The 8,020-nt window shown below is 34.5% G+C and overlaps 1 long non-coding RNA gene across 1 annotated transcript; it reads left to right on the top strand.

Moving 5' to 3' along the window:
- The first annotated feature begins 653 nt into the window (after nt 1–653).
- On the top strand, nt 654–4,302 carry LOC124174175. Its single transcript, XR_006868893.1, has 3 exons — nt 654–694; nt 1,366–1,437; nt 4,260–4,302. It is a non-coding gene; the product is annotated as an uncharacterized LOC124174175 (long non-coding RNA).
- The last annotated feature ends 3,718 nt before the right edge of the window (nt 4,303–8,020 follow it).

The following is an 8,020-nucleotide window of genomic DNA, read 5'->3' as shown; positions in this document are numbered from 1 at the left end:
GATCCACGTATTTCAATTATTAGGTTTGAACTGTGCATAAGTAAGTAGTAATTTAAAAAAATATGTATTCCGGTTCAGATAATCCGGCGAGGTTCTTGACGAGTGTTTCTGTGCTTCTGTGTTTTCTATTCATCAATGGAATATGTGAAATTTTGTGACTAAAATATAATATTTAGTCTGGGTTGCAGAGATGATTGATGTAGTTCTTTACTACGTACCAGAAAGTGTAACAATAACTGTTAGTGCTGCTAGTTTTGTATTCAATAAAAATATTTGTTTTTGTCAATGCCGGTATGAAGTAATCTTACGGTCATTTACAACGATAAAGGCAATTACGTTTTTGACTAGAATCTGCGCATCTGGATACATATTAGTGGACGAAACTCCACTTTTCATTGCTTTATTTGTGTGTAGTTTATGAGAAGAATGACTATTATATTTCGAAGTAGTGTGAATGCTTAATTTTAGGATGCAATTAAAATCTCGACGAGTCGCTTTTGCGACTAATCTTTTCCTTGACTCATTCCGAATTTTTAATTCCAGTTTAAGTCCAGTGAAGAGGATTACATTCCTAGGGCTGGTTAAAACGGAAAAATACATTAACACCGAACTTTTGTCGTGGCCCAGTGCTTATGCTGCTGTCTGCTCCTGTGTACTTGAAGTTTCAACATCTTTGGCCGAATATTTACTTGTGGTACGTATTCGGGCTTAGTAACTAATTGTAAAATATGGAAATATATAATTAATTAGGTTTTTCTGAAATGGCTTCAGTGATTATCAAAGAGGACGGTACTATTCATGCCTAATTATTGCGAGTTATTTAAAAAATATGGCTATGGAAAACTAGGAGTTTTTGATTATTTCTTCGTACATCATTTCAATTTCAATGCGTTGTTGTCAGTGTGTATATTATTCATATAAATTTTTCTAGAACTTATTGAGTTACTTATACATTTACTTTTATTAAGCCTGTGTGTTTAATTGTGCTTTTATAAATGTTTTATAAATAGTGATTGTCAAGAGTGGATTGGGAGCTTATTGTTAATGTGTAGATATAACTTATTCAAGACCTGATGTGGTATTGTGTGAAAATAATATGGCTTTAATGATATTTTTGAGATATCATGATTTCTGTTGCATTAAAAACTTCTTTAAAATGCATTTCTTAGTGATACGTTGTGATAAACCTAGGATATTGTACTCCTAAATCCATTTATGGTGTTTATCCTAAGCCGTAGGGGGATTTTCTGCCATTTCCTTTTGCGTTGATTCTATATTCTAGTGATTAGTAATGTTTACCATTGGAATAAATTAATAAAATTGATTTGCATTATCACTTGCATGTTGCTGCTGCTGTTCATGCAGGTTCCAAGAGTGTCATTTGGCAAGGGAGCAACATAGGAAGAACTAGCACACGATGCTAAAATTACTGATTGGGTAAGTTCTACATTTTACAAGAAATACCCTGGCATTGAGCGTTCAACTACCCTTTCTCACCAGCATGCATGTATGAATAGGATACCACATTGCCATTTATTTGTTTCTTAAGGGTTGAGGTTAGTGTCTGTAGCTTTGAATATATTTGTTGAAGGTAATTCATTAGAGTTCCTAGAGGAAAATGGTGCACTGCAAAGTAAAAGTCAAAAACCTCATAATGAAAGTGGCATATAAATATTAGACGCATTGGTTCTCTTTGAGTTTGAACTTAACTTAATTGTAGTATAAGCTTTTATTTTTTTATACATCACTGATTGGCTGAATTTGTATCATTTTAAGCTTGGCATCATTCTTTTCCAAAGATATTATGGCTTCATCGATTAACATGCAGAAGATAATTCATGTTTAAATGTAATTTTTGGGTTTCTTGTTTAGTTCATGTATTTGTTGTATAGAACACCAAAGAATCATTTTGTCTTCAGTAGAATACATTATAAAGGCCTACTATACTGTATGGTTTAAGTACAACAGAGTGTTTTAAGCATGCTGTAGAGTTGTAATTCTTACTTTCAGTTTTCTACTTCAGCATATGGTTAAAAAAATTTTGCAATAGGTCATTGCAACATGGTTGAATTTTTTAATCAATGATATTGTAAACCACATACTATGAAGCCACTGCTTTTAATCCTTCAGTCAAGTTTTAAAGTTCCAATTACGAAGTACCCCCTTATTTTTGAAGAGGAAATTAGTATGTATGAAATGTTATTATGTTCATGAGATTAATGCTGAAATCAAATTACAAATAGGTGCAACAGTCGTTCTAAGAGAGGGGGAATTCAAGCACAAAACATGTTTAATCAAAGTAAATATTGCAAGTAATATGATTCCATACTCAAATCCAAGTTGATATTTGGCCTTACCAACAAGTTGTCTCTTCAGACTCCTCTGTCCTCCATAATGTCAACCTTTTCCCCAACTCATCCCATGTCCTCAACCACTGGGCCATTGCATCTTAGTCTTCCTGGTGGGTGCCTTCCCTCTGGTTGACCTCTCCATACTCCTCACTTCTTCTTACATGACCAAGCCATGCAATTCTCCTACTTCTGATCACAGTGACAATATCTTGTTTTATGAAGTTTCCTGCTCTATGTTTTTCAGTATTCTCCAAACCCCTTCGTCAAATGTTGGACCATATATCCTTCTCAATATTTAATTTCCAACAGTTATTTACTTCTTCTAGGGCTGCTTTGTTAGGGTCCTTACCTCAGCCTCATATACGAGCACTTGCTGTATTATGATAGTATACATTTTAATTTTTATCTTTCTTGAGTTGATATATATCTGGAGTTGGTATATTGAGAAGTTGAATCTACGATAATTTTGATAGGCTCCAGTTGCATCTATTAGCTTAATTTATCCCCGTTTGTATCTCTTCATCTATGTATTTAATTTTGGCAGTTAATGGTGACTACCAAACACCAGCAGAGAAATTTTAGGCTCTGCCACTCTTCCAATTTTCATATATTTAGTCTTATATAAATATTCAATCATTATATTATATGTTGTACTTAACGGAATATATATTCCATGACGGTGTTAATGGAGAATGTAAATGTTGTTCATCTCATTGATTGGAGGGTACCATGAGCATTTACTTGAACTCTTCACTGAACAGTTTTCTGGGGTTGAAATCTGTTCTTCATAATTACTAGTGGTTCTTTTGATAGGCAAGTTTGGTCTTGCTGTGCATAAATTCACTACTATTCTGAGATTCCTCTTATACAGTCAATTTTTTTCCATAACTATTGACTGCTTAATCCTGGTCTGAATGCTATTATAATGGATGTAATACTAGAGGAAACTGTATGACACATTCCATGGTGGTGTTGATGGAAATAGGTAAATGGTGTTCATCGTTATAATGAGGGTCATTAATTGGGGGGTACCTTCACCATTGACATGAATTCTTTGCTGAACAGTATTCTGGGGTTAAAATATGGGATATGTTTGAGAATGCCTGTTAAATGTGAAATCTATCAACCTATTCCGCTGTTTGGAATGTTTTAAAATGTAAATATTTTTTAAAGGGGGAGAGCATAGGATGGTCGAGATTAGGCAATGGAGTAGTTTAATATGACTGTATGTATTCAATTTGATAATAATTTTAGATGATCTGATAAATGTTGAAATATTTGTGTGAAGGAGTAATGGCAATGAGGTAACTAAGAATATGCTTTGGGAAGGATAGGATGGCCTGGGGTAGCAACCACCCCCCTCCCCCTCAGACAACGAATCAGTCCAAGACAATTTTTGAAGAATAACATTCCTGGAAATACATTTGAAATCATTTTGGCGCTAAAGATTTAACTTTTAGTCGATGCAGTTCAATATATAAAATAATTATAAATAATTTTTTTATTTCTCTGAGGCTTTGGGGAGGGATCTTTCACTTCCTCCCCCCATAGTTATGCCACTGAGTAACAGTGTTGTGGAATATTAATGTCATATTATTCCTTTTTATAATTTTGTATGCTGACAGGAAGATTGCCATCTTGGTAATAATATTAATTTCCAGAAAGTTGTCTGCCAATTGAAATTGCACGTTTATTAATTTCCTATTGCTCAAACCATGAAAGATGATATAGAAACTTAATTGATTGCATGTTTAATAAACATCTACACATTATAGAACTTTATTAGGACTGTTGATTGTGAGAATTTGATGTATCACTAATTGTAAGATGATGTTCATTAAAATTACTTATGAATTAATGCTTTTGGTGTAATAAAGCTTGAAATTTTATTTATATTTTTAATTACAGGTTCAGATATTCGAGTAGTCAATGTCATTGGTGGTAAAGGAACATTGAGAAGAATGCAAGATGTGTGGCAGCTGTTATCACCTATTCATCATTCTCTCCTACTAATTTGAATCCATTTTAATAGAAATGTTACATCTTGTGCACTTAAGATTTATTTTTTATTTTGCAATATGTAAATAATCTTAGTTTCAATGAAATTGTTAAATCATTCTGGAAATCTTAAAATGTAACATTTGTGGTGTGTGTACATTATATACTTTGGAAAAAAGTGATTTTTTTTCTCTTATATACCACCTTTGATGACATATTTTATTATCTGCAACTCTCGTGAAAAGTACATAAACTGCATGACAGCTTGTGACTTCTGTAGTTTTTCTTGTCTAATTTTGGGGTAGGATAATATTTCCGATTTTTCGGCACTAAAAATTGACCAGACTTGTCCTCAAAATCCTTGTATAATATCCATTGCGCTGTTTTCATGGAAGTTTACTCGGATATTACATGCGAAATCTCTTCCGATCTGAAGATAACAATTCTCTCTCAGCTGATATTGGACTTTTCAAAATCTGAAATTATTCCTTTGACGAGAACAAAACGCTATATAGTAGCCCTGGGAGCAGTAATATTAGTTTTGGAAATAATTTACCCTGTTTCAGACAAATATGAGTTTTTCATATCTAGAAAAACGTCCAGTGAAAATAATCAAAACTTGGCTGAAGCGCGATTATTTGTTATTTTTCACGATTTAAAATTTACAAATTGATAATAAAGTGTTCCCAGTACATCAAGATTGAATATATTATAATTTATAATTACCGAAAATGCGACAGGAATCGCGTATTTATGAAAAAACTGGCATTATATCACTTTCCCCCATAAGACTCTATAGAGACGGAAGAACTAAAATGGCGGACGTCTCAATTCCCATAGTGGAAGTGTATGGAACGACTCAACCCTATGAGGTAGTAGTGTAGAGAACTGCCATCCAGAGGACTCTGGGGACAATTGGAATGGGTGGCCATCTGGTGGGGCTAGATGAAACTATTCGCTGGGGGGGAGAGGCAGAGGGTGAGATGATGCACGGAGCAAGTGATGGAAATCTGAATAATTATGTAGATGTCTAAAGATTATCCGATTAGTTAATTGAGTCGAAGGCTGCATTAAAGCAATCTTAGGATTGATCACTGTTGGTGATGATACATTATTTTAAGTACAGAAGAAATCCAGAAAAATAGGGTATCAGTTGAACGTTTACTTACTTATTTTGTCTCTGAAAAGCCGCATCCCACAGGTCACGACTGATGAGGTCGCCGCTGCAAAGGAGAGAGATAAAAGCATGCTGAACTGAGAAATCCGAGTTTCATGTCACACACAGTATTGATTGTATAAACAAAACATTGCAAGTACCCTATTCATTCATGGCTTAAATTGCGGCTCAAAACATCTTATTGGTTTGTTGCGCATCGCAAATTAGTAGCCGAAATAGAGAAAACTATCTTTTATTAAAAGGATATTTTAATATGTTTTTCTTTATAGATATATGACTAAGGAAATTAAAATAATATGTAATTTTTATCCTATCTTACAAGAGACTTCCGTTAAACTTTTATAATTTTAAATTTAAGATAAATATAAACAAAGACACTGAACAACATATTTAGTATAGTATATAACAACTGCAAAAACAAAATCAATAATGAATACATTAAAGAAACTCGATGAATAACTCGTAATCTGCTCTTAACAATAGGGAAATTGCATACTTTTTATAAACAGTATGCTGATATACTACAGTAAACACTTAGTACCGCAATATACTTTTTTCCGCTTAAAATTCAGTTTATACTCTAGAAAATGACTCCCAAAAGTCGCCCGAGTTTCGCGGGCTAAAAAATACCGCCCCCACTAATCTTTGGCTGTGACGTCATAGTTCAGTACGAGTCCAAGATCCAAGCCCAGTAACTGCAGGTTTGGAAGAGCCACGTTGCGTTTAAAGGAGAACATGGCTGAAATAAGGAAAAATTACAAGTGGTGCATTGTTCCTCTGTGCAATAACACCCCAGAAAAAATTTTCGTCTGCATTCCCATGGAGGAAATTAGAAGAAAAGCCTCGATGCATGCCGTCTGTCGGGATGAGCGTTACGGAAAAATAAGAGTATAATAAACGGAATGATAAACCCGTGTGCTATGTGAGCGAAGATAACTTTAATATAAATAATATTTCCATATTTCATTGACTGAATAACTTGAAACTGAGATTTTTCGATAATTCGGCCGCCGTAGAATAAAAACTCAACTTCCGAAAAAAATCGAGATAGGTGTTTCTCGATGGTTACGATCGTTACGATGGACTCAAATTATTAAGGCACTTGTTCAATTTCAGTTACGGAAGGACATAGAAAATTCCATGATGCTTAAAATCAAGGGAGGAAATATGAAAATATAGAGCAACGTTGATCCTCATGCATTCGAGTGCCAGCCAAGAAGACAGCGTTTTCTTCTACTCTCGGCGTCAAAATGATGTGCCGCTGTACTTTGCAAATTTATATCCTGGCTTCACCACATGCTATAATAATGAACTATACGTCATTTTAAAGGAAATTTTATCCTAAATTCAGATTATTTTATTACAAAAAAATTGAAAAATGTAGACATGGTCAGTGCAATAAATGACTCCGCGCACCGAAAAATTAGCCGTTTTGTCAACTTCATGAACTTTGCAACTCAACCTAAGGAAAACTACTATGTCTACAGCATTCATCTTCCACATTAATTTACACTCATCAGTGCGGATTAATGAAATGGCTTTTGGGTATTTTTAGAACTTATATTTTGTTATAAATTAATGAAAATATTTAAACATTATCTTGTCCCATAGATTACCCCGAAAGATAAAGGAAGTTGTAGATGGAAAAAGAATGGAATCCAGAGGTGGTCACAAAAAATGAATCGCAGCATTCTTTGATTTAATTCTACGCCGTTGCTTGCTTTTAAAAAAAAAGTTGAGTCACAAGAGGAATGTTCCGCGGCCTTTGATTTGGAAACTATGGAGATAAGAATGGACATGTGTGGATCAGCAATTTCCATTTAGTTGGCTGTCAGGATAAACCAAGGATCCATTTAAAGGTTGTCAGGCCATCGTAAAAAGATAGGACTGATGTGCACCACAGGGGAAATGGGGTGTTTGAGGGAAAGTCAAAGCCAAAGTTGCCCAAAGAATGTGCAGTTCTATGTTGCTCTTTCCCCAGTTAAAACCAAATAGAAATTGGATTGGGATGATATTTTCACCACGGGTTCCAGTGATAGTGAAAGTGCAGGTGATCACGGTCATCGTCGAAAGTCATCCCTCTAGGATTTCCGATACGGAATTTTTAAGTGACAACCGATCGCAATGACGATGAGCTCGCCTTTAGAGAAGGTTTCAGATATATCGTGAGAAAAGCTCCCAAAATGTATTAAAGACTCTGTTTGGAAAACATGTACATTTTAATGCTAATTTAGGAAGTATTTCATTTCAAAAGTAACTTATTAACACCTGAAGACGTTGTGTTTATTATATTGATCGAAGGGCGATTGACCGATTCTTTCTGCAGAATAGGAAGTGGCTTCGGGGTTTTTAGTCACAAGATGGTAGATTGTGTTGGAAGTTCGTCTATATTATCGCTACTAAATTGAAACATTAATCCTCAGAGCTTCCTGTCGCCCTCAAGGCAAGGTATTTTTAAGTTGAAAGTATCATCGACAGCTTCGAGGTGGAAATA

Source organism: Ischnura elegans, chromosome 2 (genome assembly GCF_921293095.1).
Source record: "Ischnura elegans chromosome 2, ioIscEleg1.1, whole genome shotgun sequence".
Lineage (NCBI taxonomy): Eukaryota > Metazoa > Arthropoda > Insecta > Odonata > Coenagrionidae > Ischnura > Ischnura elegans.
This window is presented reverse-complemented; position numbering and strand designations above follow the sequence as displayed.